Source organism: Otolemur garnettii, unplaced genomic scaffold, assembly GCF_000181295.1.
Source record: "Otolemur garnettii isolate 467f Iridium unplaced genomic scaffold, OtoGar3 scaffold00033, whole genome shotgun sequence".
NCBI lineage: Eukaryota > Metazoa > Chordata > Mammalia > Primates > Galagidae > Otolemur > Otolemur garnettii.
In genome coordinates this window covers 10,396,647-10,420,571 of record NW_003852428.1, presented here as the reverse complement: position 1 = coordinate 10,420,571, position 23,925 = coordinate 10,396,647, and the positions used below count along the sequence as shown (strand labels likewise).

The following is a 23,925-nucleotide window of genomic DNA, read 5'->3' as shown; positions in this document are numbered from 1 at the left end:
ACATTGTAACTTAATCCTTTTTACTCTCATATTAACCTGAAACAATAATAAAAAAAGAAGAAAAAGAAAATCAAAGTCAGGGGTAAACACATTGTGGTGCTTCTGTATAATGGACCATTTTTCAACAATTACCATGTTACAGAAATACATCTACCTATTTATATAGAAAACTTTTCACAGGATATTAATTCTGAAGAGCCAGGTACAAAGCTATGTGATCCTATTTTGGGTTAAAAACTACAGACTTAATCCAATGTACCCAGATAGCAAAATGTTCACAGGAATTGACTCTGTGATGTTGAATGTGATGGGAGGCATACTTTTTGTCAAAATCTTTATTGTCTAATTAACTTGACTTTTTTCTACATTGACAAAAAATTAGTAAAACTAATTCTGATAATTTTTCAAAGAAAATCACGTGCATTTATAAATTAGTGTAGTTATAATTTTAGCGTTCATTGAGAAAATGCATGGAGAAGCAGCTGTCATAATTTTATTAAATCTTTTTAAAAATTGTATTAAATCTTTAAAATAGATGTGTAAATCAGACAAGCAACAGCATACATTTAAAATATGCTAATGTATGTATCTGCCAAGAGGTTATTACAGTCTGTTGGACTTGTTACAGTAACTACAGCCCCACATGACCCTGAGGCAGGAAGCAATCTGTTCTCTCCATTTCCTTTACCTGAGACACATCATGAACTGTTGATCAAGAGTTTGCAAAAATGTTTCCAAAGGTGAAGCTATAGTTTATACAATAACAGTTAATTTCTTAAGCTTTTCCTGCTCTTGAAATGGAAATGAGCTTATGTCAGAATGCTGATGTCGTTAGTATCATTCTGTTACTAGCAACTCACATGTTTAAAGCCTATTAAAAATTATGGATTCCATGCAATTCATACTATTTAAATTGTCAATCCACAATTAACATGGAATCCAATCCTATTAAATGATTTCATAATAACTTTTCCATCTTTTATGAAAATTGAACCATGAAGTTGAAAATGGGCTGTGATAATGAAATTGCTTTTCATCTTAGATGTGAATTTTTCCCAGAATTCCCAGTGACCACCTTTGAAATACATGATGTTGACAAGCTTCTGAATTCGAAGAAACATATTTTACTTGTAGTTATTAGCAAAATAATTGTGTTGACATTATACTTTGTGAAACAGAAATTTTTTTCTTTCTGGATTTAGTAATATCTATTTTAGAAGTGTGGATTATCTTATAACATGCCGCTCTCTGATAGGTAATGTTAATGTTAATGGCCATTCATTTTTACCTTCATTCCTTTATTCTCCCATTCAGAAAATGTTCAGGCATTAGTATGTGCTAAGAACTGGGAATATGACAATGATCAAGTGTCTGCCCTCACGTGGATTAAATTCCATTGCAGACTGGTCTCTGGTCACGAGGAGCTCACTTTCTAGTTGGGGAGGAGAGAGATAGGACCCAAATTATTTCAGTGCAACGTAATGCCTCCTACCACTTCATGCTGACCTGAGTGGAGATCGCCTGATGGATGTGACGCCTGGGTGTTACAAAGAAAATTTCCCGGATGGAAAAGCATGGAAATAGTGTCTAAGGATAGCCCCCATGTCAGCATTGGCTTTCTTTGCCCAAGAGAGACTGTATTTGTCTTTTGGAAAATGAACAAAATAAGGTATTTAACATTTTACTAGATGGTATCAGTAAATAAGTCCAAGACTATCATAGATTCTTACCACTTCAGAGCCAGAAGGTATCTTTAAGATTATATTATTTTTGAAATTATTTTCCCCAATCTTTTTTTCTTTTTTAAGAAAAAAGTTTCAGAAAGTCACAACACAGATTTAAGGCATAGCTGGGAGAAGCCTTCAGTCTCCTCCTGGGCAGGAATCAGCTGCTGTCCTTGAACATTCTGGACAGTTTTATGCTGAGTTATCCACACTTGCAAAGCATATGCAGGCCAGAGCTATTCATTCTTTAGTCATTTATATCACAGATAAAGATTAGCTGTGGTCTTCCCTGTGGGGTTGTGAATATATATTTCACCTTAAAATACATTGATTATATATTGATTTCAGTCACATATTTATTGTATATGCCACAAAGTTCATTTGAGTTAACTGTGTTTTGGAAAAACAAAAACAAAATACACTGATGAGAGAACTTCCTAGATGAAAGTATTCAGGTCCACTGTATCTCGGCTTTATTTCTACTCAGGTTTTTCACAGGCTTATCACTGCCTTCTAGATTGGGCTTTACCTAAGAAAGAAACTGTTTTTGACTTACCTGTATTTCAAAGAAGAATGGTATGAAATTCAAGGGACAAGACATTCTGGACGTGGGCACTTACTGTTTTGCAGTGCAAAGATTTTCTCCCCTGGAGTCATGGAATAAGCCAGAAAGGTAGGAGGACTTCCCCGCAAGGTCTCTGTTGGGATAAAATGGTGGAGAGAATGCAATGGTGGTAGCAATGAGGATGAGCTTATCTTTTAGGTCATAGATTGGGTCAATGAGTTTATGGAACAAAACAATTCATTCCTACTTAACAAAATGTCAAATGAGAATTATTTTACAAACCGTAAACGGATTAACAACTAGAGAATGAGGCATAATAAAAAGCAGCCATGTGTGTTTCAAAGTGATCTTGGGTGTTACCATCACAAGAATATTGCATGAATTGGAGCATGAAAGAATAGGAGATAATCATTCATCTTTCTTCTGGACAACCTCCTTCCTGTCCTGGCTGCCTCGTCCATTGTCTTGGTCAGTACAGGGTATGTGCGTGGACAGAGGAGTGCTTAGGCGGCAGTGCTGCCCTGACGTGGGAAGCAGTCTGTTCTCTCCATTTCCTTTCCGTTGCCTCAGTGTTGCTTTCTAAGTAATCTACAGCATTAATTTTCTGAGTAGGTAATTTCCTTTTCCCTCTCTTTAAAAATAATTGTTTATGGCTGTCTTGGTGCCAAAAATATCACAGTCTGGTGTTCAGGAAGGAGAATGCCATGAACGGGGAGTTGGAACTCCCAGAGATGTTCTCGTGCCCTGTGTCTGGGATTCCTGGTTCTTTACAACCTTGAACTTGGTGAAGTTTGACAATAAAAGATTTATTAGTTTCAGTTCATTGACTCTCTTTGCTTCCAGAACTACAACTTCATTCATTTGCTTCTTTTTCTAGAAATCATTTAAAAGTCAGCCCTCATTAGAAATGAGTTTAAAAGATGTTTGAATTGCTTCTTTGAATAAGAATGCTTTAGCTTCTTTTGACAATGTGAATTTCCAATATGAAAATGTCACTGCATTAAACTATTAATTGCTGTGTAACAAAAAGCCCCAAAGCATGTTAGAATAAAACAACACATGTCCATTATCCCACAGTTTCTCTGGGTCACAAGTCCAGGTAGTTGGGTCTGTGGCTTTAGGGTCTTAAAATGTTAGCTAAAGCTGTGAACACCTCAGGGTTGGATTGGAACAGGATGTGATTCTGGACCTTCCTCCCCGACGGAAGTACTGAGCTTTTCATGAGTTGCTGGGAGCACAGCTGCAATTCCTCTCTGACAGTTGGCCACAAACCATCTTGCATTCCTTGGCTTGGGAGCCCTCCAACATGGCTGCCTGCTTCACTAGAGCCTGCGGGAGAGAGTCTGCCAGCAAGGTGGAAGTCACAGTCTTTTACAGCCTAACCACAGACGTGACATCCCTTCCCCTCGGGCAGGTTCTTTTAGTTAGCGGTGCACTTGCAGGGGAGCAGAACCTAGGAGAGCACAAGTGGCATGAAGGGGGGTCATGAAGAGTCACTTTGGAATCTGGCACATACACTCACTTTCTATGAGAACTTCCAGTCCAGATATTTGATTTACTCATGTTAAATTCTAGCTCTATAACCTTGGAGAAATTCCTTAATGCCCCCTCTAGCCTCACTTTCCTTATTTATAAACATAAATCTGTAAAATAAGGATTAAAACAGTGCCTGGCTCTCCTAGCATTGTTTTGAAAGTTAATTCAAATAATTCTCGCAAAAACAATTAGCAGTATGTTCAAATAATGAAGTATTAACAGTGGTCTAAGTTTTTCAGAATGCTAAAATGCTTATAAAAACATTTCTAAAGAATTTTTAATTTGACCTCTCAGTTAATACGTATCTGAAACACATTATATAGTATCTTCCTAAACAGTTTATGCTAACCAGAATTGCATCTCGAGTATTTATGGCCCTCTTTGTAGAATTTCATTATTGCTTTGTGTTGGTGATATATGGTAATATTTTTAGTGGCCTTTGAGACGTTTGAAGTTGTTTGCCTGCTTATGTGACCCCAAACTGCTCTAAATTCTGAGTGCTTGTATCTGTTTTTTATTATTATTTTTTTCTTTCTTGATCATATTCTGCTATCAAGTACATTCCATTTTTATCCCTGGGATGCATGTAGCAGCCCTCTGCCTTCCAACTTTTTGGTTTCTCATGTCTTTCGGACTTAAAATGGAGAGGACATAATATGTGTTAGTGCTTGAGAGCATAAGCTAATCCTAGTGTGACTCTCACCATTCATTCCCTCTTGCTACCTGTGGATAGTAAGTACTTAAGTATTTAAAAGTAGTTCACCTCCCTGTATATATCATCAATAAATTGGTAAATTAGATTATGCATATATTTTTGTGGTGATTAATATATGATTAGTACAAAGTTAGTTCTAGCTATTTTACATAAATTATTTACATAAATTTATTAGGATGTTCTGAAATATAAACACCCATAAAGAGGCTATAAATTTGGCCCTCTTCATGGAACACAGTACACTAGCATCTGTAAAATTTTGATGGTTCAAGTATGGTGATGTTCCATTCTTGGATTACATCAAATGTAATTTGTGTTAAATCCCATAGGAATTCCTTGAGTAAAGGGAAAACTGGGGTACACATCTCATATCACCACATAGGATTCAGGGGGCGATTTTCTTTCTCTGTCTCAAAGTGTTACTACATCTTGGTTTCAAAGCTTCCTGTTCTATGGAAGGTATTTGAACTCACTTTTGAGTTGAAAATAGAACACATTATGCTCAGTTTAATCTGAATCCTCACTAGGAACAATTAATATAAACGACTGCATTAGGCAGAACCAATAGGAGTTATATGCGTACGTGGGGGGAAGAGAGGAAGAGAGAGAGAAAGCTGTATGAAAAGGGATTTATCATGAGAATTAGCTTACGCAGTTACAGAGGCTAGTCCCATGATGTGCTGTGAGAAGTGGGGACTCTAGTTGTACAATTGAGTCAGGGTCAAAGGCCTGAGAACCAGGGGAGCAGACTGACCTGGGAGGCCTGAGAACCAAAGGGACTGAAGCTATAAGTCTTAGAGTCTGAAGACACGTGAACTTGGCATTCTAATGTCCAAAGGGTAGGAGAATATGGGCGTTCCAACCCCAGAAAAGAGGAGGCAAGTTCACCTGCCCTTGTTCTACCTGGGCCCCAGAGTCTGAGGTGCCTGCCCACCTTGGGTCCTTCCTTAGTGCATTGATCCAAATGCCACCCTCACCCTCATATGACACACACTAGGAATAGTGCCTTACCAGCTACCTAGGTAGCCCTTAGCACAAGGGGCCAAAATCACCCATCACGCAAACCAGAGCCTGAATGTCAATATAGGGGTGGAAACTGTTTAATAGATATGGAAAAGCACAACATAGTTCACATTCCATGGATCAGGAGCATGACCGAAAGATATGGACTGAGAATGTTGTTTCATTTTGACCATGAGATCCTGTTCTTATTCTTATGCATATCAATTAGAGTAAATAAAAATATACACATAGGGAGATGTGTTCCCTCATCACACCTGTGATTGAGCGGCCCCTTTGGTGTAAGAGATAAGCACAGTGCAAGTGAATGTTATGAGCAGCTGTGTAGTCTAGAAGAAGTAAGAAGGAGGAAAGGAATGAGGGGAAGAACAGGGGCCTCCAGGAGCCATACGGGCCAGAGTATGTCCCAGTGGAGGGCAGGCCACTGGAGGGCAAGCATGGGAAAGGGCCAGAGTATGTCCCAGTGGAGGGCAGCCATAGGGGCAGGGACCTCAGGCTCACAGAGGGGAGAGACAGGAACATGAGCTCAAGCTCTCAATTTGGAACCACTGGCATCAAATCCCAGCCCCATCACTCAGTATGAGGGCTGAGACAAGTTATTGAACGTCTCTGCATTTCAGTTGATGGAAGCAGCCATAGAGTTTTGTGAGCACTGAAGGAAACATTTAGAAACATTTAGCTATTAGCAGAGTGCTGGGCACTTGTTAAGTTTTCTGTATATTTTCATGTCTTACTTTAATATAATCTAGGGCAGAAGTTTGTAAACTTTTTCTCTAAAGGGCCAGATAGTAAATATTTTAGGATTTGGATGCCAAGAGGCAAATTGAGAATATTATGTGTCTCTTTACCTAATTAGAGATAAGGAAAATTTCTTCAATGGAATTCAAAATACAATGATGGAATTGGATACAGTTTGGTTTTTTTTTTTTTTTTTGACATAGATCTACTAGTGAATGTAATGGAACTCTTCTGGTGGGAAGACGACTAATGAAAATGATGGAACTCTTTTTGTGAATCCCTTAATTGGGATTCAAAGTGACTGTTCTCTATTGCTAGATGTTTTGAAACTGTTCATCTGTAGAATAACCTTAGTTCACAAGCAGGCTGTATAAAAACAGGCCGTGGGCCAGATTTGGCCTGCAAGCTATTATTTACTATCTCTAGCCTTGTGGTTCTCAATTTTTCTTTTATGATCTCACTGCTGAGATAAACATCAGTGAATACAGACGGTGTTCACACATGTGACACACTCCCACGGCACGACCAAAATGTATACACTTCCCAGCACAGTAGCTGCAACCACACACTTTTGTGCGACACAAAAGAAGAAAATGCCACACCAGGCAAAGCCTTTAGTGTTATAATTAATCTAGTAACAAATGCCTGGGATGCCCATCACAGCGCATCATACCTGGCCATCATGGTGTGACACCAGGTTCCAAAATTTAGGCAAGGTCCCCATGTACAACCTAAAACCACAGCTGACATCTGCAAGGAACTTCCAGAAGAAAAGAGGTGCTAGTATAGGTAAAGGGAAGTTTTTTTTTCCTTTTTTTTTCACACACTGAGGACAATAAAATAGACAGCTGAGCTCTAGGATCAGAGGTCCTATGTCTCGGCCTACCAACACCAGCATCCTCTTATGTACCGATTAATGATCCTTTCCTGAGTTCCAGAGGGTAAATCCACCCACCTGTTGGGCATCTCTTCCTGGATCCCCTGTAGGTATCACAAACAGATGCCATAATGATGAACTCAGCATCAAGCCCCACTCCCGATAGATCTCGAATCTCTTTCTTGCTTTCCATCCCTAATATCACTCTGGTTCAGCCTCTCTCACACGACCACACTTACAACGCGCAGTGGCTCATCCCCTAGTTAGGAATAGGTTGAGTCTCCTTACTATGGGCTTTCGCACCCACATACTGGGAATTGTAACAGCCATTCTAGCTTCATCAATATGCACGTATTATACATGTTCCAGCATCAAAGAATTGCCTGTCATTCTCTGCAAACTCCGTATTTTTTTCTTGCCTCCTTCTGTTCTTTTTGCAGATAATTCTCCAAGTCCCCAGACCTGGAATGCCTTATATCTACTTCCTGGCTTTCCATGACTTCCCCTTTCCTGCAGGTGAAATGCAGGTCTACTCCTGTAGTACCAAGCATGTCTCACCCACCACACTGAATTATGACAGTCTCTGCTGTGTCTGTCTCCCCTCCTGTGCGTGGAGTGGCTTGAGAACTAGCACTGTGTCTTATGCAAAGGAACCACTCAGTTGGCGTTTAGTAATTGAATGACCTTGGCAGAGTTGGCCGTGTGGCTGTCGGGGCTTCATCACCACAAGGTGGAAGGAGTGGAGATAAGAGAGCAGGAGCCAGTGACCTAACACTTCAAAGGCTTCTCCTGAGCCCTCGTCTCCACCATCTTGGATAAATGCCTCACTGTTTAGAAATCAAATTGTTCCTGTGTTAAACTTGACTTTCATCATCTCTGGTGCATCCTTCTTTAGAACGTACTTGCTCTACTCAAATAGAAAGAGGAATTACTGACATTTTTATCCACCGATTTTTGTCACAGGATGGATCTTTATTTTTTTCTATCCTCATCAAACCAAAGTACTAATAGGCAAAAGAATTAATTTCCTAATTGTTAGGCACTAATGAAGAGACGCAATACACTGTAAACACACGGCTTCTGCCATGATGAGCAGGACCACCTGAGCGGAGGACAGCTTTTCTCTAAGAAGCTTTTCCTTCTCACACCAATGATAATAAACAATTCTGATTTAAAAGTTGCTTTAAGTGATTATGAAACAGTTGAACACTCTTTTGCTCTAAGGATCATATCCACAGCACAAGACAGGACCCAAATTAAGATTGGCCTCAGATTTGCTACTTCCGGGGCCCTGTCTGCCTCCAGGGAGCAGCGTTGGCCGTGTGAGGCAGGCAGGCTACACATGGCTCCACGGAGCTGCGCCCCTCACACCCCAAAGCACAATGAATATTCAGTGCAAATTCACAGGGAGACTCTAGGGATAAGGAAAAGCCGAGGCAATAAGACCAAGAAGCACATTACAGAAAAGCAAGCTGAAAAATTCAGAGGAGGTTCATTATACTAAAATATAATGTAAGCAAGTTCTCGGAGAAGTCGTATCTTCATTCCTCATGGCTCGCCTTTGCTAACTTGGCTGTTATTTTCAACATTATTCTATTAGTTACATGTGTAAAAACAACATCATGCTGTGGGGAAAATACATATTTTATAACAAAAACAAATGCCCCTGGAAAGCCTATGCACAGATAATACTGAAATAAATCACAGTAGAACCTCCATAGCTGACCACCCCCTACACTGACACCCCCTATGCTGACCGCCTCCTTAAGTTGACCGAGTTTTCATGGACCAGACATGCACCACATATACATAGCGGCTTCCACTGTATCTGATTGTGAACAAAGTAACATTTTAATCTAAAAAGAAATGATGGGCATACATATAGCAAGAAATCTTACAACATTCATACGTTTTAGTTAATAATGCCTCTTGTCATATTTTCCTCAAGAAAACTTTACTATATTTTGTCATGTTCTGTCCTCTTCAGCTTCATAACAGTACTTCAAAGTTATTTGTCCCAATTGCTTTGATTAACAGATTTACAGCTTAGCAGGGTCAGAATCAGAAATTTGTGAGGGTGTTTTGTTGTTGTCATCTCTCCCCCAGTGTGGAGGAAAGGAATACCTCTAAGTTACCTTTTTTCTTTCCCCGTGGATGATGTCCTGTGGGCAGTGTGCAAAACTCTAAAGGCAAGTCCTATCTTTTGCCTAAAGAGTAGCATTGTTACAGATGGGTTATCTCCTCACCTCCGAAGCAGAAACTTAGTAAAGAGTCAGAATGATGGTGAGCTGTCCTTTCTGAGGTTGTGCCGGACGGGGGGCTAGAACACCCACTGTGTGGTGCCCCCCCAGCATGCCACGGTTCTCCATTAGGCCCAGGCCAGGCCCGACTCCGCTCAGCTCTGCACCCCTGAGCACTGTACCCCCAGCAGTGGGGGCTGGTGTAGACTAAAGAGTAGAGCTGTAGATAGACCTCAAAGCCCAGAAGGGTGGACGTTTTGATCCATCTGACTTCCATTTCAGGGCAGGCAAGGCTCAATTTGTCAAAATGACAAAAACAGTGTGAGTCAATAAGATACATTGTTGAGGGTAATGTTCCCAGGTATTGATCCAAAATATTGGCATGATATTTAAATATATTTGCCAAAGTCATAAATCATTCTAATTCCATGAACAGACGAGCGGCCGGACCTAGAGGTGTAGGTGCTCCTGGGAGAGGCCTCCTGGCATTCTCTGCTGACTGGCCACATGGCCTTTGACAGGCGACTCTCTGTGCGGCCAGCTGCCTCCTGGCAGGGGAGGTGAGAAGCCTGCAATTCCAGGGACACTCAATACTTGGGACTGGAATTCTCTAATAAATAACACTGTATCAGTTTAGCTAATTATCACTACTCCAGCAGGTACCTTGAGTACATCCATCTGGTACCTTCAAAATTGACCCACTGTGGTGTGATGAACGTCTGTATTGTGAGCAGGGAAATCCTCCCAAGGAGAAATTCAGCATTACTCAGTATGAGATGCAGAAATCCTTCATTAATCGGTGCCCTGATCATCTGTAGCTTCTTCATGTAGAGTTTCTATTCACAACGTACTCATGGAAATGACGATCGACCAAGTCAACAATTTAATCCTACAGGCACCACATAAGTAATGTGATTTTAAAATTCAAGATGGCGTGTGCAAAAGGCTTTAAAATGGGCGGCTCTCGTGTGGTAACAACATTGAAATAGTAAGAATTTCTATCTTTAAAAATACTCCATGAAAGATTGGATGAGGCTAAGGAGACATGACAATAAACGCAGTGGGACCCTGGACTGGATTCTGGACGAAAGGAGAACATTAGCGTGGGCAGTTGATGACATTTGAACAAAGATTTGCAGAGTCATTGATAACATTTGCAGCAATATTATCTTCCTGGTTTTGAGAATTGGACTATTGTCATATAATATGTTAGCATTTGGGAAAGCACAATGAAGGGTAGAGGAGATCCCATTTGCTATTTTTGAAACTTTCTTTGTTATTTTTGCAAATTTGAAATTATCTCAAAGTTAAATAGTGAAAAATATTTCATGAATCGGATTTTTTTCATTATCTTATTCACCGTCCAAAAGGTCAGTTTAATTCTTACTGTAGTATTTACTTCTGATTATACTTTGATAATCTATAAGGAATCACAGACTATTAAACCTGGAGGGATTTGTTCCATTTGTTGGTGGAGAAAGGAAAAAAGAAAAAGATGTGTTTAGCTATTAGTAACTAGTTGCCAGGCTGTTGCCAATTCTGCAGGCTGCCTCCCAGTATTCACTTGCCTGTGCTTTCTTCCCATCCAAACCGTAATTTATTCAGGGCCGCAGGGTGCCCGGCCTGGGTAATGGAACTTCCTGGCCTCTGACTTCCCACTTTCTCTTGCATCTGGGGATGGACATGTGAGCCAGTTCTGGCCAATAATATAAAGTGAGAGACTGCAGGAAGGGCTTCTAGGAGAACTTTGTTCTCCTAATAAGAGGAACATGTGTATCTGGTACCCTCGCCCTCGTATTTTAACTACCTTGAATACAGCTATGGTTCATGGAATTCTGGCTGCTGAGTCTTGGCCATGAGGCAAAACCCAAGAAAACTGCAGAGAGGGCAGCACCAAGGCGATCCTCCAACAAGTAGCTACCAGACATTTTGGTAGGAGAAGAACATAAACTCTTATTAATTTAAGTCAGTGTTGTGTTTTTAATTATTGGAAGACTTCAGTGGCCATTGCAACAACAACAAAAATTAACGGATGGGAATTAATTAAGCTGAATAGCTTCTGCACAGCTAAGGACACAACAAGTAAAGCAAAAAAGACAACCTTCAGAATGGGAAAAGATATTTGCAGGGTATCAGTCTGACAAAGGGATAATTAGCGTCAACAGAGAACTCAAATTAATCAACAAAAAAAGAGTAAACAATCCCATCTACCACGGGGCAAGAGAACAGAACCCTCTCTGAGGAAGACAGATGAATGGCTAACAAACATTTGAAAAACTGCTCATCTTCCCTGATCATCAGAGAAATGCAAATCAAAACCACCCTGAGATATCACCTAACTCCAGTGAGACTAGCTCACATCACAAACTCTCAAAGCTATAGATGCTGGTGTGGATGTGGAGAGAAGTGAACACCTTTACTCTGCTGGTGGGACGGCAAACTGAAACAACCTTTTTGGAAGGAAGTATGGAGAGTCCTCAAAGAACTCAAATTAGACCTTCATTTGATCCTACAATCTTATTTGTAGGACCCAGAAGAAAAAAAAAATCCTTTTCTCATAAGGACATTTGCACTAGACTGTATGTCACAGCTCAATTTACAATCACCAAAATGTGGAAACAACCTAAATACCCACCAACCTAGGAATAGATTAACAAGCTGTGGCGTATGTATACTGTGGGATACTGTTCAGCCATTAAAAGAGATGGAGACTTTACATCTCTTGTATTAACCTGGATGGAGGTGGAACACATTCTTCTTAGTAAAGCATCACCAGAATGGAGAAGCAAGAATCCAATGTACTCAATTCTAATATGAAGGCAGCAGATGATCTCATACTAGGTGGAGGGTAGAAGAATGAGGGAGAGGGGAGGAGGGAGGGTCATAGGGGTCACAGTGTATGGCACACTTCTTGGGGGAGGGACACAATCATAAGAGGGACTTTATCTAACAAATGCAATCGGTGTGACCTAATTCTTTGTACCCTCAATGAATCCCAAACAATAAAAGAAAATTATTGGAAGCTGAAAACATTTCCAATTTATCTAGAAGTTTTACATAAACTAATTCATTTCATTCTTACAGCATAATTACCATTGTTCCATTATACAGATTGGGAGACTGAGGATTATGGAGATTATTTCATTTCTCATAGCCATAGAGCAGAGGGGGGATCTGTAACTGGCATCTCAGCATGCCTGGCTCTAAGGCCTTTCCTTTTTCACCGCACCACACAACCTCTGGGTGGTTATTTGTACCCAGCACATATCAGGTATTATGTTACATTAGAAAACCTGGCCAGAGTTACCCATAGTTGGGGGGTTGTATAGCTCAGCAAGTGAGGCTTTTAAAGGATATTCCACATCTCTAATTTAGTTTTATCATCGCACAATCCCGTGGAGCAGTTAAAACTACCTTTCTTCCTTGTTATTTGTACCTGAGACTTCTCTGCAACAAAAGCCATATGACTAGCCTGGGGTCACATAGTGAGTCATGGTGGGCTTGAGAAGGGAAACCAGCCTCTTGGCACCTTGCGAGTCTGCTGCAGTGCAAGATGTTTGCTGTGACCTTCTCTCGGAACAATACATCTTATTGATGCTCTCACTTTTCACTTTTATGATGCATGCAGCCTTGTCTGCCCTGAAATAGAAATCAAACAACTTTAACCAGTGCAAGAACATAATTTTGAATATTTTTAGTGAGACTCTAGTTTTCTTTGTTTTTTTTTTTTTTAATCAGACAAATATTGTCCAGCACACCTTCATGTGTGATGCCACTTTGTTCAGTATATACTTCTCAAACCTGTGGCCTCATGAGGTTAAGTGTAGGACATCTGAGAAGCCATCCAGATGTTTAGGAGAAGGACAGACATCAGGACGTCATGAACAGAAGAAGCTCTGGCTGGGAATTAGTGGATCTGGATTTCAGGCCTGTTCTTCTAAAACCTTGGGTGCTATACAGCATAGATCAATACCAAGGAAGGGGCTATTTATGAAAAATGTTTGCTGCCCTCCTCTGCCAGATACTTTATGTTTCCAAAACCACAGTTATCTGAATTAATGGATGGTCAAAAAATGCACTAATTTTTATTTTTAATTTTTTTTATTTGTATAAGTTTATGGGGTACAAGTGTAATTTTCTTATGTGGATGTACCGCACGGTGGCAAAGTCAGGGCTCTTAGGGCGTCCATCTCCTGCCTAACATACACTGGGCACATCGGGTACTTTCTTACCATTCACACCTCTCCCCCGCCCTTCTGAGTCTCCTTGTCCATCATTCCACTCGTACGTCCGCGTGCACAACTTGAAACCTGCAGTGATGGTTTCTCTGTTTCTGATTTGTTTCACTTAAAATAATGGCCTCCAACCTGGTTCTTTGTACCCTCATTGAATCCCCAACCATAAAAGAAAAGTATTAAAGAAAAATAAAATAATGGCCTCTAGTTTTATCTGTGTTGCAAAAAATGTGACTTTATTCTTTCATATGGTTGTATTAAACTGATTTTTTTAATAATGAAACGATCCATAAATGAACAAAAAGTCTCCAACCATTGATAAATTACCTGCAAAAGCTGCAGGAGGGTTACTGGCACACATGCCATGTACTCCCGATTTTCTAGCGGCGTCCACTTCCTCTTCTGCTCCAATTAGTAGTGCAGGCAGGTTAAACCTGAGAAAGGTGCTGTGGACAGGGTTGACAAGCGGTGGCATCACTGGCCATGTGTCTGGAGGCTGGGCTGCATAATGCTTGATATGTCAGCAAGAAAAGGGCGCTGGGTCGGATCCTTGTCTGGATTCAATGACAATCCTGCTTCCTTGGTGAGGGAACAGACAAAACCCTCTCTTTCCATAGCATAGGAGATAAATAGCTAAACTAAACAGCTTTATGTATTCTCACCACAGAGAGGCAAGATTGAAAAAGCCTGCCTTTGGAGGCCAACATTCTGAAATTAGAGCCCCCGGCTCAGCCACACAAGCTTATGTCAACTTGGGCCAGAGACTTAGACCCCAAGTCTAGTAAAAAGAGAATGGTAATACTCTCTTCATGGAGTGACTGCAAGAACTTAAAAACGTATTGGCATAGGTTGGCTCGGTGCCTGTAGCACAGTGGCTACAGTGCCGGCCACATATACACCGAGACTGGCAGATTCAAAGCCGGCCGAGCCTGCTAAACAACAATGACAACTGCAACAAAAAATAGCCAGGTGTTGTGGTGGGTACCTATAGTCTCAGCTACTTAGGAGGCTGAGGCAAGAGAATTGCCTAAGTCCAAGAGTTTGAGGTTGCTGTGAGCTGTGATGCCACAGCACTCTACTAAGGGTGACATAGTGATTCATTCTCTCTCTCTCTCTCTCTCTCTCTCTATATATATATATATGAGCATTTTCCTCCACTAACTCCAGTCACGCATTGAGTCTGGCCAGGCACTATGCTATAATCTATGTGTATATATATATATGGGGGGGGTCTAAGTCTCTCTCTATATAGAGAGTCTCTCTCTCTCTCTCTCTCTCTCTCTATATATATATATATATATATGTATATATATATACACATAGATTATAGCACAGTGCCTGGCCAGACTCAATGCATGACTGGAGTTAGTGGAGGAAAATGCTCATTTTCATTAATTGTCTACCGACTTCCACCCTTCCACCAAATACCCTTCCTAATTCCCCTTCTTCATCTCTGCTGCCTCTTTTTATCTCTAGCTTGACATGTGGTCTTTTAGTGCCACTTAAGTTCTCCAAAGACCTTTATAGGGAACCAGAGTTGTGGAATTTGTGTGACCTTTCTTTTCAAGATCTAAATGGGTGAAATTTAAACAGAAAGGAAAGGCCAGATTAAAAAAAAAAATGCATTACACTCATTCACTTCCACCCCACCTTACTGAGCTGGGCTTTCCTCCTATTAATATTTTATCATAAACATTTTCCCAAAGCTCAGAGAATTTTTAAATAATGAAAGAAATTATCAGTGACCCAGATTATAATCTACTGAGCTCCATATTGATAGCTGCTGTCATTTCATAGCAGGGCAAGGGTATATAAATGAGATGTGGGGTTGACACAATCCTTTCTGCGTATGGGAAGAAAATATTTCCTGGACATCTCAGTCAATTTGATCCAGTGGGCAGAAGAGTGCAGAGCTGTGGGGTGCCTCCCCTCATACAGATCCCTGGTGGTCCCATGTTCCTTCATCCCCTTTCCCTTTCTTTGCACGTGGATTCTGTATTCTATATTTTATTAGTGTTTTATTGTGGCTGCAGCAAATTACATTTAGTGACTGAAAAATATAAGCCTATTCTTTTATAGATCTGAAGGTCGAAAGTGTAAATCAAGGTGTTGGTAGGACTGCGTTCCTCCTGAGGTTTTGAATGGAAAGTCTGTTTCCTTAAATTGTGGGGAGGCTTCTAGAGGCCACTTCATTCCTCGTCCTAGGACCCTTCCTCACCCCATCATCACATCCCCTATTACTGACTCTGACCCACTACTTTCCTCTTCCAAGGACTCCTGTGATTACGGGGGCCCACCTGGAGGATCCAGGGCAATTTCCTTCTCTCAGTATTCTTACCTTGATCTATACATTTTACCATGGAAGGAAGCGTGTTCCAAGGTTTCTGGGATTAGGACATGGATCTCTTTGGGGGGATCATTGTTTACCCTATTGTATATATTAACCTAGATAATGGTTTTTATTTCAGGTTTATTGCTCTCCTGTGAGCTCCATTCCCCGGTTCACCTGCCTGGCCCTGACTTCAGAATCTATTTCTACCTTTGTGAATTCCGTCTCTGGGCTTGGCAGGCCCCCAGCATAATGTGGAGTCCATAGTTCTGTCCTGGCGCGATACATCTAGCCAGCCTATTGTTTTTCTAAGGTCATGTTGCTTTAATGAAACTATATTAATTTGATTACATGGAGATTTTTAAATTAACTTAAGTAATGACAATAATAATTTAATAAGAAGCAGTCAGTAATTACCAAGTATGAAAGCAACAATTTTTCTTTATCTTCTCTGTTCCCCCTACTGAATGTGGAGGTAGAAGTAGGCACATTATTTTGGCTGTTGTCCATGGTCCTGAACTGCCCCAGCGGCCAGGGTTCGGTTGTTTCTCTTGACCCCTAGGACAAAGACAACTTCTGTCCGGTTTCTCTCTCCTAGAAGTTCTGAAGCCAGTGAGGAAAGAAGTAGAGTTGTGAAAACTTTAGCCCTCAACACATTCATAATTAGAGAACAGAGAAACATTTTGACATAATTTTTAAATAATTGAAACTATGAAAAATGTATCACAATTGATCACAGTCTAAATACCAAATGGCTCAGCGGAAAGGTAGGATATTTGTGCACAAAGAGTGTGTGAGTCAACACATGCACTGGGCAAGAGACATGGGTTAAATGTGGTGATTAATGGGCTGTAATGAGTTGATAGCACAAAAATACTCGGAATTGGGCTTTTTGTTTGTCATTTGCTGGAAAATACTATGTTGTGTGATTTATTACATGTGTGTTTGTGTCACGCATTTTTGATAGCTCTATTGTGTTTTTGGAAATTACTGACCCACATTCACCCCCCCACACACACACGCACAGACACAGACAACAAGACAAAGATCGGGGGGAGCTGGTGGGGAATATCCTATCTCATAAAACTTTTCCCAATCTTCACCTCCATCACATCAAGCAAAAATCTATATTTTTGATTCTTGACCTAATCTGTGATATTTATTATTCATCAGCTTTTCATTCTTTAGGGATGGGACATAACGGGAATCAGAAACGGATTTAGGGTGCTAGATGTCAGTGATTCACATCATTTGGTAGAGAAGCATATAGATTTCACAAAAACCAGTTACTACTCCTTTGTTTCAGTTAATTTGTAATTTCAGTGAGGCATGACAATGGGCTATGAGCCAGGAATGTCTGAGGCACATATTTTTTATAATTAAAAACAACGATAGCAGTCTTTTTACATGTTGATAAGGTCAAGTCAAGGCAACCTCATTGCAATTATATTATCAAAGAATCTTGATTATTTTCCCACACTCCAGTCATTGTCAATTTGCTTTGGACACACCAGAGACTCTGGACATGCAGGTGCAACTGTAGTCTGATTATGTAATTTTCCACTTAAAATTACTGGGTTTTTAACAAATAAGGCTTAAAACAGATTTCAGTTTTTATAATCTGTCAGAGTTAAAAGTAGATACCTGCAACGTGTCCTGCCTTTCCTTATTGCAAAATGTGAGCCAAGGTTTTGTTCTTATACTTAAAAAAGAATAGTCATATGGTAATAAAACTGGACAATAAATAAATAAACCTGAATCCAGAGCCCTTTCTTAAGTAAAATATTCCAGAAGGAAGTCAGGGTACATACTGCTCAACACTTGGACTAATAAATTATGAGTTTGTGGCTCCTTTGCAGAATTAGCATCACACAGACACGCATGTAGGTTTTTATCCTCATTGCTGTTACCTCCCAAATCTCATTTGGCTCAGGGCACACCTCCATTCTATAACTAGTTAATAACGAATACTATGATGTAAAGTCCATGTTTCCATGGAAACAACCAATTATAAGTATAACCTGAAGAGATGGAAGACAGCTGCCAGAACCCTCCAGAGGAAAAAAGTGATCTGGGTTGGCAACGTCTAGAAATGTTGCCTGCTGAAGGCTTCTGCCAACTTCCCCTAGCGTCGGCCTGCACGTTATATCTGAACAAACATCTTGCACCCATTTGCTAAGCACTGCATCTGTAATACATTCTAAAAGGATAATTGTGTCTGGGGCTCACATATGTGATGGTGAGGCAGGAAAAAATTCTCACTTTTTTTTTGTATAATTTCTCTCATATGTTTCTTATAACTTCATGGCACCAACATCAACACTAGAGAAAGAAAGAACCTTAAGTGGGCTATTTCTTTGCAGAAGTATATTCATAAGTTGTATTTTAAATATTCTGGTCTCTGTTGTTTACACATGACAATGCAAATTGCTAACATTTATGAGGATACTCATTACAGAACTAAAATGAAATCTGTAAGCCGTCAGTTGGGAGTTTTGCTGTTTAACCCATGTCTACCTGTGGCACTCTGACAATAATCTGTGTATACCTGTGGCACTCTGGCAATGTATGCACCTTGATATTGCCTTTCTGAGCCCTCTGCATACAGCTGTGCTTTGTTTTCAGGAAGCTCAACCTGCAAACATAAGGCATTTCCAAAGGAGATGAATCAACCTGAAGATAATTCAGGTTGAAATAGACTGTACATACATCATTCCATTCATCTTACTAACCCAGGGATGGAGGGTGTTTTCATTGGCATTTTACATGTGAAGAAACAGAGGGAGAAAGGGCAGGGATTCACTGACAGTCACACACTAAGGTTAGTTGTGGGACTAGGGCAAGCCCCACCTTACACCTCCAGATCCAGGGATGTTCTCACTCTGCAGTAGGGCTCCCCTGCTAGCTCAGAATTGAATGCACCTGGGTATCAGCCCTTCTTATATCAGCTAACGAAGCACTTGAATCTTAACTCCAAAACGTGTTTATGCTTGAGCCTCATCACTTGGTGCTATGTGGATAACATATTCCCTATCATCTACCTGTGCCTTTCTCTTATTTGTACTTAACTGAGTGGAAGGCAAAAGAGTGGAACTGACAGTGATGGAGATCACGTTTAATTAGCATGAAATGATAAACAGCTGCCGTGCTCAAATCTGCTCATTAGGAGTTTGTCAGACTTACAGAATTACTAAACACATGGTATAGTTTTAAACTGCAAGAAAAGTTGAATCAGTATTTAAAAGCTTGGTACGTAGAATTCTGGGCCCTCGGAGACACACAAGAATTTCCCTTTTAAGGAAACTGGCTATATATAGTTTACAAAACCCTATAAAAAAGAAAAAAGCAGTAAATTCCAATTCCAAGGTTGAATAACTTTTTTCTTAGATTGCAATGGTACTGATTTGTGCAAGAAGCCCTGATATTAAATTTAATCTATAACAACATTTTTTATCTTCTCTGTGGCCGCGTTGGAGGAAAGTGGGAAATAAAACACAGTCCCACTTCCCCACATGAACATTGACAGTGAACCAAACCAATAAACCCAGAAAAGAACATTTGTACGTTCCCAAATTTAAATGCTTCCCCAAATATATATTTTAGGAACCAATATGTATTTCTATATTTTGGTTACCTTAATTCACAATTAGTCAAAATTCACAAGTGCAATCAACAAATAACTTAAATGTATTTCCTCTATTATTTTACATTACACGAAGACATAATGGCATAAAGTAAATTTATATAAAGGAAATTTATGTTTTAGAAAATGTAATGATCTTTTCTCTATAATAAGGGCTCATCAAAGGGTATTTCGAGCTAAAGTCCCATGGTGTTTTAACTTCCCGTTTCATTACCAGCTTTAAGTCCCAACCTTGTTCCTATGTAAGGATAAGAGTTTCTCTCTCCCTTTATGGAGAGAAGAGACTTTATCCTTTTTTCCTCAAATGCGCCACTTCTCAAAATCCCTATTTTGGGGGGCCTTTTTGTCTCTTTATTTTAATGTGGGTGGATGTTAACATCCAAATCAAGAAAGCCGGGGCCCACTCCAGTCAGATTAGTTAAGGATCTGTGTTGAGGACCACTGAGCTAATCTTTCTCCTAAGAAGAAATGCTCCTCTGCATTGTCAGTTCCGGGCCTGCACCTGTGGTCAAGATCCCCAATCCTCCCTTCTCAAGGGCGCTGATTGCTGAATCCCATTTCTTTCTCATCTTCAGCCTTCTTTTTCCCCACTCTTCCTCATGCTTCCAGGCAGCTCTGTTCCTCTCATCCTCAAAACTCAGTCTAAAAAGAATCTTTAATGGAAGAAAGAAATCCTCTCCACAGTTCAGGAAGCTGCAGACACAGTTGGAAGGGCTTAAGAAAGTCATAATTCCAGAAGCCAAAGAAACCAAAAGTGACACTAGCTGGAAATACATGAAACATTGATTATGCCTTAAGGTTCAAATGGAGGAATGACCTTCCTAGGGGTGATGTGTTACAGAACCCGAGCTCCTCTTTTCATGAGTTAGAGCATGCTGTTTCCTACTAAATTTGTGTGATGTATGGATCAACAAACGGTGGTACATGTACACCATGGAATACCATTCAGCCATTAAAAAGACACTTTACATCTTTTACATTTACCTGGATGGAGCTGAAATACATTCTTCTTAGTAAAGTATTGTAAGAATGGAAAAATAAATATCCAACGTACTCCTTACTAATATGAAATCAGTATATAAATAATTGCGTGCTCATAAAAACCATAAAATACTAATATAGTCTAGGTTGTGGTAGAAGGAAGGGGGGAGGGTGCTTGGCAGAAGGAGGGAGGGTCTGAGGGGGGATCTCACCTACTGTGCACATTGTGAGGGTGTATGACCTACCCCTGGGTGAGGGGCTCTTTTACAAATGGAACTTTACCCTGGAAGTGAGAACAATGTAACCTAAAAATTTGTACCGTTGTATTAATTTGAAATTTTAAAAAGTGAAATTAAAAAAAAAGAATAGGGCAGCACCTGTAGCTCAAAGGAGTAGGGTGCTGGCTCCATATGCTGGAGGTGGTGGGTTCAAGCCCAGCCCTGGCCAAAAAAAAGGAATAAATAAATTTATAGGATGTAAATTTGCTGTAAGAGATTGATTTTAGTCAACAGTGTTTGCTTTTCTCTCAGTTAATAGATAAAAGTCTTATTTACTGGTAATTGCCAATGTGATCAATGATATGTATGCTCTGAGTGGGTCTTTACTATGGTATGTTGAGCAAAGCAGGCAGGCCACGGCACTAGAAATGTGAAAGAGGCGCTGAAAAATGTAGTGGATCTTATAGAGGAAGAGCATAGGATAGTGGGTACCAGAGCTTGGGAAAGTAACGGGGGAGGGAGCAATAAAGAGAAGTTAGATAATGTGTGCAAAAATACAGTTAGGTAGAAGGAATAAGTTCTGGCATGTTACAGTACGGTAGGAAAATTATAGTTAACGATAATTTCTTGTATATTTCAAAAAATAGCTGGAAGAGTTGGGATTTTCCAACACAAAGAAAACACAGACGTTTCTTAGAGATGTGGTTCCCAGTGGGCGGTTTCCATGTCGTGCTACTCTCCATGGCCCACTAACAAATGCTTCATATCACTTGGGTGAAGTTTTACTTGGATTAAAATAATTTTAAGTATTTTTTAAGCAGTTTAACGTTTCTTAGATACAGTCAGCGAATTAATGGCAGTATAGCGTATTTTCACAAAGACATCTGCGTGGTCTTTTCCAGCTTCTGATTTATAGCTTTGCTCAAGAATTCTCATGAAAAATTTATTTATTCTATTGTGGAACTCAATAAGCATTTTATTTTATAAAGCAATTTCATTATCAAGATTGAACCACTTACCCTTGGGATACTTGTCTCTTCAGTAGAGATTTCTGAAATTTCCATTCATCACTCCTGTCTCTCCAAAGCTAATCACCCCTACTTCATTCCACATGTCCTACTTGTATTTATAAAAATCAATTAGAAAACTAATTGCCCCATCATGTGGGTATCAAGTAAGTTAAATGACTTCTCTCTGGGCAGATGTTCTTTAAAGAATGAAGGGACAAGAGAAGCCTGGCTCTACAAAGAAGTTGAGGGGGGAAGGGAGTAACTGAGTTAGTTTCCATTACCATGACTATATTTGTTGAGCATAAAGCAAATATTATTTGGTTTCATTAAATAAAGAGCAAGCTTAATGGTAAATGTTTTAGTGCATGATTACTTATTCAAAGAGCTAAAATTCAGCTTTGACAAGTTGTTTAAATTTGCTGAATTGAAGGAAGCCACAATTGAGTTACTGGGAAGAGCCTCAGACAGTATCTAGAAAACAAAACAAAAAACCCCACTATATACCCCACTATACTTTTTACTTTGCAAGTCATTCAAACTCCATGAATTCAGAATGTGTCATAATTTGAATTGGAATTATCCAAAGATTACTTACATCAGTTTTTAGGGAAAAGAACAATTTATTAAGTATGTGTGTCCAATTAACCAATTCCATCGTTACTAAGAATTTAAAATGGGCTTTAGAACATTGAGACAGCCACATTGTTTAGTCAGTAAGCCCCTCTAAGTCATGAAGTCATGGAGACCTATGTGTTTATCATAGCAAGTGGAATGAAGATTGTAGGATTCTTGGTAGAAATTACTCTATAAAAAATAAGAATGGCCAAGCACGGTGGTTCATGCCTGTAATCCTAGAACTATGGGAGGCCAAGACAGGTAGATTGCCTGAGCTCAGGAGTTCAAGACCTATCTAAGCAAAGTGAGACCCTGTCTCTACTGAAAAATAGAAAAACTAGCCTGGTATAATGGCAGGTGCCTGCAGTCCCACCTACTGGGGAGGCTGAGGCAGGTGGGTTGCTTGAGCCCAAGAGTTTGAAGTTGCTGTGAGCTGTGATGCCGGTGCAGTCTACCCAAGGTGATAGAGTGAGACTCTGTCTCAAGAAAAAAAAATTAACATGATTTTTCCATTTAGACTCTTCATCACACTTTGCCTTTTAACCTAATAATTAAATTTTAATATTCTGAAGGATTCAGTATAGGAATGAATGACCTAGGATTTAGCATACAAATAAATGAAAAGGAACAATCATTTAGTCAGATATTTGACCAGCATTAAGGCTCCCTCTGCCATATCACACTAGGAAGTTAAGAAAACTCTTTCTAATCCCAAACCTCATCTTGGTTGTGAAAAGTAACACTGTGATTCCATTCATCATAAAACCGTTTCTATGCTTCTAAATATTCTGTGATCTCATTCACTACCTTAAACTTCTTGGGCAGGCCCTACCTCTAAGAAATGCTGCAGATAGAGCCGTGATAGTAATTGCCAAGGCCCTCTGTAGTAACGTATCTCCCCTGGGCCACCGGAGACCAATATAAGAAGATAGAGGACTCCAGGAAGGATTCATCCATTAGAAATTGCAATCGATAGTTTACCTATTATGCTTGCAAATGTTAAGAGAAGTTCTGTAGCTCTAGGGAGGATTGCATTTGTGATAAATAGAAAAATAATCAGAAAAATCAAAGCACTTGATAAAATTAGAAAAATTAGAAAGCTGTTCAAAAAATAAAATGCAGGGCTGGGTGCAGTGGCTCATGCCGATAATCCTAACAGTCTGGAAGGCAAAAGTGGGAGGATTGCTTGAGCTTAGAATTTTGAGAACAATATGGGCAAAATCAAGACCCTGTCCTCCTCAACAGAAAAATTAGCCAGGCATTGTGGCCTGTGCCTAAAGTCCCAGGAACTTGGAGGCTGAGGCAAGAGGATTGCTTGAGTCCATGGATTTGAGGTTGCTGTGAGCTATGATGCCACTGCACTCAACCCAGGTTGACAAAAAAAAAAAAAAAATGCAGTCAGGGTCCACCACCATCTTATTTGTGACTAGAATTTCCATACTGATGGATACTGGTTTAACTAGAAAACATGGTATAAGT

The 23,925-nt window shown here is 39.9% G+C and overlaps 1 protein-coding gene across 2 annotated transcripts in view; it reads left to right on the top strand.

The window, feature by feature from the left end:
• Positions 1-23,925, top strand: part of FBXL7 (F-box and leucine rich repeat protein 7) — a 409,539-nt gene that overhangs the window by 250,252 nt on the left and 135,362 nt on the right. The window lies entirely within an intron of this gene.